The sequence below is a fragment of the Tenrec ecaudatus genome, chromosome 1 (assembly GCF_050624435.1).
Source record: "Tenrec ecaudatus isolate mTenEca1 chromosome 1, mTenEca1.hap1, whole genome shotgun sequence".
Lineage (NCBI taxonomy): Eukaryota > Metazoa > Chordata > Mammalia > Afrosoricida > Tenrecidae > Tenrec > Tenrec ecaudatus.
Genome location: NC_134530.1, coordinates 114,186,411 through 114,193,120, shown reverse-complemented (window position 1 = coordinate 114,193,120; position 6,710 = coordinate 114,186,411). Strand labels below are relative to the sequence as shown.

Sequence of the window (6,710 nt, the reverse complement as noted above, 5' to 3'; positions counted from 1 at the left end):
TTATAAAATTTAAGAACCTTACAAAACTCTGATTTAACTTACCCCTATTTTCTGTTAGGTTATTGCTTTTCTAATTTTACTTCTACATCTTTTATAGGACTCACAATTAATTATTTTTGAAAGCTATTTTTCTCCAAATGAGACTTTCATTTGTCTGACTGTGATGTACACAGGTCGGTGGTTTGTCCTTGTTTTGTCTTTTAGATTTATCCTGCTTGTGGTTCTCTAAGATTCCTGGGCCTGTGTGTTAACAAAATAAAGTTGATGGTTCCTTTTCTTTTCTTTCTTGGACTCAAATTCCTTATATATTAGAAGGCTTAATATTGTCTCACTTGTCATTAAGGCTTTTAGTCATAGCTCCATTTCTTTTAATCCGTTTTTACTGTTTGCTTCAACATTACTCATCCTCTTTTCTACTGTTTTCTGCATGCTTTTAGATTTATATAATGCATTTAAAATAGTGTGTATGACTATTTTATGCTAGAATTTCCATTTGTTCTTTTTATTATTTCTATCTCTTTAAGTAATTCCCCTATCTTTTTATTCCTGATATTTCACTTTTATTTATTTGTCATTATTTTATATGTTGATTTTTATTCTGGAAGCAGTTTAAATACTGGTGATGATTTTGTTTGAAACTATGCTGGGATAGATATACTTTGGTTTCCTTTTTTTTCACTGTGCAACCCGCTTCGGTGCCTGAAGCCCATGGGGTAAAGCCAGGCAATGGTTCGGGGTTACAATTTGCTTTGGCCTGGGACACTGTGAGAGGCCCATGGGATGGGACCTGCCATAAATCCAAACCCATGCCGTGGTTTACCTTTGTCTTCTGGTAAAAACCTCAGGAATTTAGTGAAAGTTTAAATTAAAAACTCAGTCTCTTAAATGACGGGAATCTTCTGAAAATTCTGCTCAGTTCTTTCAGTTTTCAATAGTTTTTCCCTTCCTGTGTCCCTGAAGTCTTGCCTTAGGTCCAGGGCATGAAGACGTTTTTGTTTGTATATTTAAAGTAGGTCTTTTTTCCAATTTTTTCTCTTTGAGAGGAGTTTCCTTCTAAATTTCCGGCTCCTTTGATAGCTTTGAAGCCCAAACTAGGACTTCTTAATCCAGTAACTTGGCTTCTTTCTGCTCTATCCATTTAGGCACCACAAAACTACGGGTGCCCCGAGGGAAAATTAAATGTGGCTGTCACGCGGTGTGCTTCCAGTCTTTCAATGGTACTCCCCTCTCCAGGTTTTTCTGCCTTTGGTCATTCTCCATTGACTTCTGGCACGATTTCCACTGTTTTGTCCATACTTTATAATTGTTATCAGCAGGAGTTAGTCCAATCAAGCTACTCCACCATTTCTATGAGTCAGTAATCTCTCCCTACATAGATTCGAGATATGAAAGAATTCTTACATATGTCCATTTCCCTCAAAATATGAATGTCATTCTTTGTAGGGCCAAATGCATTGTCCAGAGTGCTGTTGGTAGACATCAGCAGTGCTCATCCAGGGATTTGCTGTCATTCCTTAAAATAGGAGGCTCTCTAGGTTAACTACTAAGTCGAACAGGCTAGATCAGATGCTACTTACATTAATTTAGTCTTCTTATCATAAAATGCAAATGCCCGCAGATGAAAAAATAAAGAGAAACAACAGAACAAGGTAGACTTTGGGTGTAACTTAGCACTCTGACACTATTTCTCTGTGTTCTCTTGATTCTGCCTTCTTTGGTATATTAGTGTAGATTACTGTAGATTATGTTATGAGCTCATCGTGATTAAAAATAGCCAGGCTTTATCAAAACTATCACCAAGAATAGTGTACTGGTGTCTTACATGTCCCATAAGAATTCTATATGAACATATCAATGAAACAATCTAATGTCTTAACAGAAATAATACATGTAATGACCTTAATGTCATAGTTGGCACATAATGAACAAATGTTGGCACTCCATTTCTTTCTCTTCTAACATTATTTCAAACTTCTTAGCCTGGTATTTCTTTGCAAGCCACATGCACATTGTCATCTCAACTACACTATCACTGCCATCGCACTATGGATACATTTTAGATATTTTCTCTGCCAAAAGTCATTATTCTGAATGTGGAACCAATTGATGGTGATGGTGATGCTAATTAATGACATTCATTGAGTGAATGATGTCTTATAAAGTATTTTAATACACATGATCTCGTATAACTTCTATACCAATTATGAAAAACTACATCTTTCTTAGAATTTCAGACACTTTGGAACCTGGATTTATGTGGAAATGCAGGGATTGTTTAAAGTATCTCTAAAATGTAGTTGATTTCCAATTCTGCATGTCTATAAAAGTCCTTTTTGGGGACTCCAGTTCACATCAGAGTCTGGATGGCAAGTCTGTGATTGCCTCAGAATCCACCTACCATCTGGCTGGATACTTTGAATTAGCTTTTGTCCAAGAAAATTGTGGATTTACCTGTAGTACATCAAAATAACTGTCCTGGACTAACTTTCAAATTTAAGTTGATTGGCAATTGAATAATTTGATATTAGGTAGTAGCTTATGTGACCCCATTTTATTTGGACAAAAGAGCAGAATAATAGCTATATTTTAACTCCAATGCATTCATATATACTAGTTAATTTGATGTTCATACTTCTGTTAGGCATTAGTAGGAAGTAAAATCAATGCTCAGTTAATCAATCTTCAGCTAATGCATAAAATATTGAAGATATTGCTGTTGTTGTTGTTAAAGTGACATTGAGTTGGTCCCAACTCATAGTGACTTCTACACAGTAGAATAGAACATATCAGTCCTATCATTCACTGCCAACCTGTTAGTCTCAGTTGACTAGAGGAATAAATTCAGGAACACTTGTATGTGTATAAGAAAGAGTTTTATATGAAAGAATAATTGTATAGTGAGGAACATCCCAGCCTAGTCCAGATCAAGTCCATAAGTCCAATATTATCACATAAATCCAATACAAGTCCATAAATTCCTCTTTAGACTCGCACAGCTATACACGAATGCCAAATGCAGGGAGACCACAGGCCAGTGGGTGGAAGTCTTGTAGATCCAATGGTGAAGGAAGGATCTCATTGCTGATGTGGGTCTCCACAGGCTCTGACTCCCACAGGGTGTCTTCATGTGGCCTGCCACTAGGAATGTTAAGCAGCATGTGTGTATCTGGCCTCCAGTCAGCTATTATCTCTTTAGCACCTTCAAATGAGATCATCAGGCTGCGATCTGACTGACAGGCTAAACTCCACCCCTTCACAAGTTGACAAGAGATTATGTAACTGCCACAGCCATCAAGTCAGTGCTGACTTGTAGTGACCCCTGCGGATTTCCAAGACTGTAACTGTTCACAGGAATAGAAAGTCCAGTCTTTCTCCTTCAGAGATTCTGGTAGTTTTGAACTACTGACCATGCATATCGCAGCCAAACATGTAATCACTACTCAACCAGGGCTCCCTGCCATCTTCATCATCCTTGCTAGGTTTCAACTCAATGTTGCCATCTTGGTGTCAATCAATAGTGTTGGGAGCCTTCCTTGTTTTCACGGGCACTCTGCTTAGCCACGCAATATATCCTTATTCAAGAACAGGACTTTCCTGACAACATGTGCAAAGTACATGAGATGAGGTCTCACTGCACTCACTTCTAAGTAGCATTCTCTTGTATTTCTTTCAACATAGATCTAGTTCTTTTGTAGACCATGATAGCACCATAATTCAAAAACATTAATTATTTCTGGATCATGCTTATTCATTGTCCTGTTTTCAGAGGAATACAAGGTAGTTGAAAATAACATGGCTTGGGTCAGACTCACCTTAGTACTTAAAGTGACACTTTTGCCTTTGAACACCTTAAAGATGTCTTTCATGTAGATCTGCCCAACACAGTACATCATTTGATTTCTTTACGGCTGCTCCATGGGCTTTGGTTGTGGATATAATTAAACTGAAATCCTTGACAACTTCAATATTTTTACATTTATTATGATGTTTCTTGTTGTAGTGAGGATTTTGGTTTTCTTTATATTTAAGTGTAACCCACAGTGAAGATTGTAGTACTCTATCTTTATGAATAAAGTGTTCATGGCCTCTTCATTTGCATCAAACAACGTCATCTGCTTATTGCAAATTGTTAATGAATCTCCCTCCAATCTTCATGCCCCACTGTTCTTCATATAACCAACTTCATAAAGTATTTGTTCAGCATGCGGATTGAGTAAACACAGTGAAAGAACATAACTGACAAACACTTTTCCTGCAGTGGTTCTGACAAACCATGCAAATGTTCCATTTGAATGACTGCCTTTTGGCCTATGTACAGGCTTCACATAAGTATACTGAAGTGCTCTGGAATTCCCATGTTTTGCTTTGTTTCCCTTAATTTGTATAATCCCTAGTGTCGAATGCTTTTGTATAGTCAATAAAACACAGGCAGGCATATTTCTTGTACTTTTTGCTTTCAGTCAACAGCCATCTGACATCAGCAATAATATCCCTCCTACCATGTCCTCTTCTGAATCAGATTTGAATGATCTGTTTCCACTTGATGTTCTTCTGTAACTATTTTAAAATTATTTCCAGCCAAATTTTATTTGTGGGTGATATTAATGATACTGTTCAATAATTTCCACATTCTCTTGGAACTTCTTTCTTGGAAGAGATGCACATACATATTTCTTTTTGTTGTTTGGCTTGGTCATTATCTTCCAAATTTCATGGCATAGATGAGTGAGGAGATCCAGCATTGCATTTATGTACTGAAACCTTTCATTTCATATTTCATCAATTTCTGGAGCTTGGTTTTTCTACAAATACAGTCAGAGCAATTCCTTTAGTAACATCATTTCTTTATCAAATTCTACCTCCTAAAATTCAACATTGAATATTGACAAATTATTTTTTGTACAGTGACGCTCTGCATTCTTTCCATTTATTGTTGATGCTTCCTGTGTTTTTCAGTATTTTCCCCATATAACCTTTCAATATTGCAACTTGATATTTGAATTACTTTCTTCACTTCTTTTAGCTTGAAAAGGGCTGGGTGTATTCTCCTGTCTCGGTTTTCTAGCTTTAGACGTGTCTGTGCATTTCATTACAATACTTTACTTTGTCTTTCTGAACCACCTTTTGGATTCTTCTGTTCGATTCTTTCATGTCATCATTTCTTCTATTTGGTTTAGCTGCTTTACCTTCAAGAGTAAGTTTCAGAGCTTTTCCCTGATGCCCATTTTGACCTTTTCTTTCTTCCCAGTTTTTAACGAACTTTGTTTCCTTCATGTCTTCTGTCTTTGATGATATCAACTACAACTGGCTAGTCCTCAGCCCTTCATCTTCAAAGCAACAAGTCTATTCTCGAAATGCTCTTCATATTCAGGTGAGATATACTCCATGTTGTATTTTGTTTCTCATGGATTTAAAAATTTTCAACTTCAACATGAATTTCCATATGAGTAAGTGATGTCTTTTCCAAAGTTAGCTCCTAACCTAGTATTGATAGATCATGTTGAGCATCTCCATAGTCTTCCCACAGTTGTAATCAGTTTGATTCCATACATCACATGCAGTCAGGTCCAAGTGTATAATCACTGTTAATGTTATTGCAAAAGGGCATTTGTAATCAATACATTCTGGACTTTGCAAAAATCTATTGGGTGGCTTTTGGTGTTGTTTCTCTCACCGAGATAAAAGCTCTGATCCTTCTTTTTGTTTCCAAGTTTTCCATTCCAATTCCAAGTAATTATAAATGGACCTTGTGGACACTAGACAAGAGAAATACAGAACACTCTGTACCTTTTGGATAATACTTACACAAAATACGTGACTTTATGAGTCACTGATTTAGACTATGAAAACAGGAATTCAAGGCACTGAGAAATTCAGTGACTTGTCCAACAGTTATGCAGCAAGGCAAATTAGAACTTGAACTCTATCCTGAAAATTTTATATGATCATAAATTGCTGCTTTGAATACTAATGATTCATTTTAATAATAAATTTGTGTATGAGGGGGCATTTGGCATGTTAAAACAGACATAGGGAATATATATTGGTTCCTTTTGTATGTGTGTGTGGAAAGTATTTATTTCTCTGTTTACACGGGCTTCTATTTGCAGATTCATAGTCTAGACAGCCAGGGCTGAGTATTCACTTGTGGGCCATTATGATGATGTTTGCTCTTTTTCACTAATATCATGAATGGGTGTAAGGTTTGATAGTGCTAAGTGACAGAAAAATATTTTTATAGGTATCGCAGACACCCATGTCTTTGTAATTAAGTTTGCCTGAAATAAGACCAAGTGCGTCAACATATTTATGCCTTGTGTTCTGCAGCCTCTTTTCAAGTTATTTTATTAACATAAGGGGTGTCTTTAATTATGCAAAACTGCAAACAGCATTATTGGTATTCTATAAACATTAACTACACCCGCTTCTAATGAAGCACAAACAAAATGTAGTCTCTTATTTTTTTTTTTTGAGTATTAGAAAGAAATTCTGCATGGTACAATAAAAGGAGTTAGAAGTGTCATCCTCCTTGGAGCATTCTGGCATTTTGTCAGGTTGCAATCATTTGCATTGCTGAGTTTTCCCAGCTTTTTAACCTTCTGGTTTAATGTTCCTGAAATGGTGTAAGATATTTAAAATAATCTTAGAAATCTGACATCTGTCTCCACTTGGCACACTTTCATCTTTAACATACCCCATTCCTTTCAGTC

At 36.3% G+C, this 6,710-nt stretch overlaps 1 non-coding gene across 1 annotated transcript; it reads right to left on the bottom strand.

Moving 5' to 3' along the window:
* Positions 1-676: 676 nt before the first annotated feature.
* Positions 677-810, bottom strand: LOC142437726 (small nucleolar RNA SNORA42/SNORA80 family). The gene has a single exon (XR_012782252.1). It is a non-coding gene; the product is annotated as a small nucleolar RNA SNORA42/SNORA80 family (small nucleolar RNA).
* Between the last annotated feature and the right edge of the window lie 5,900 nt (positions 811-6,710).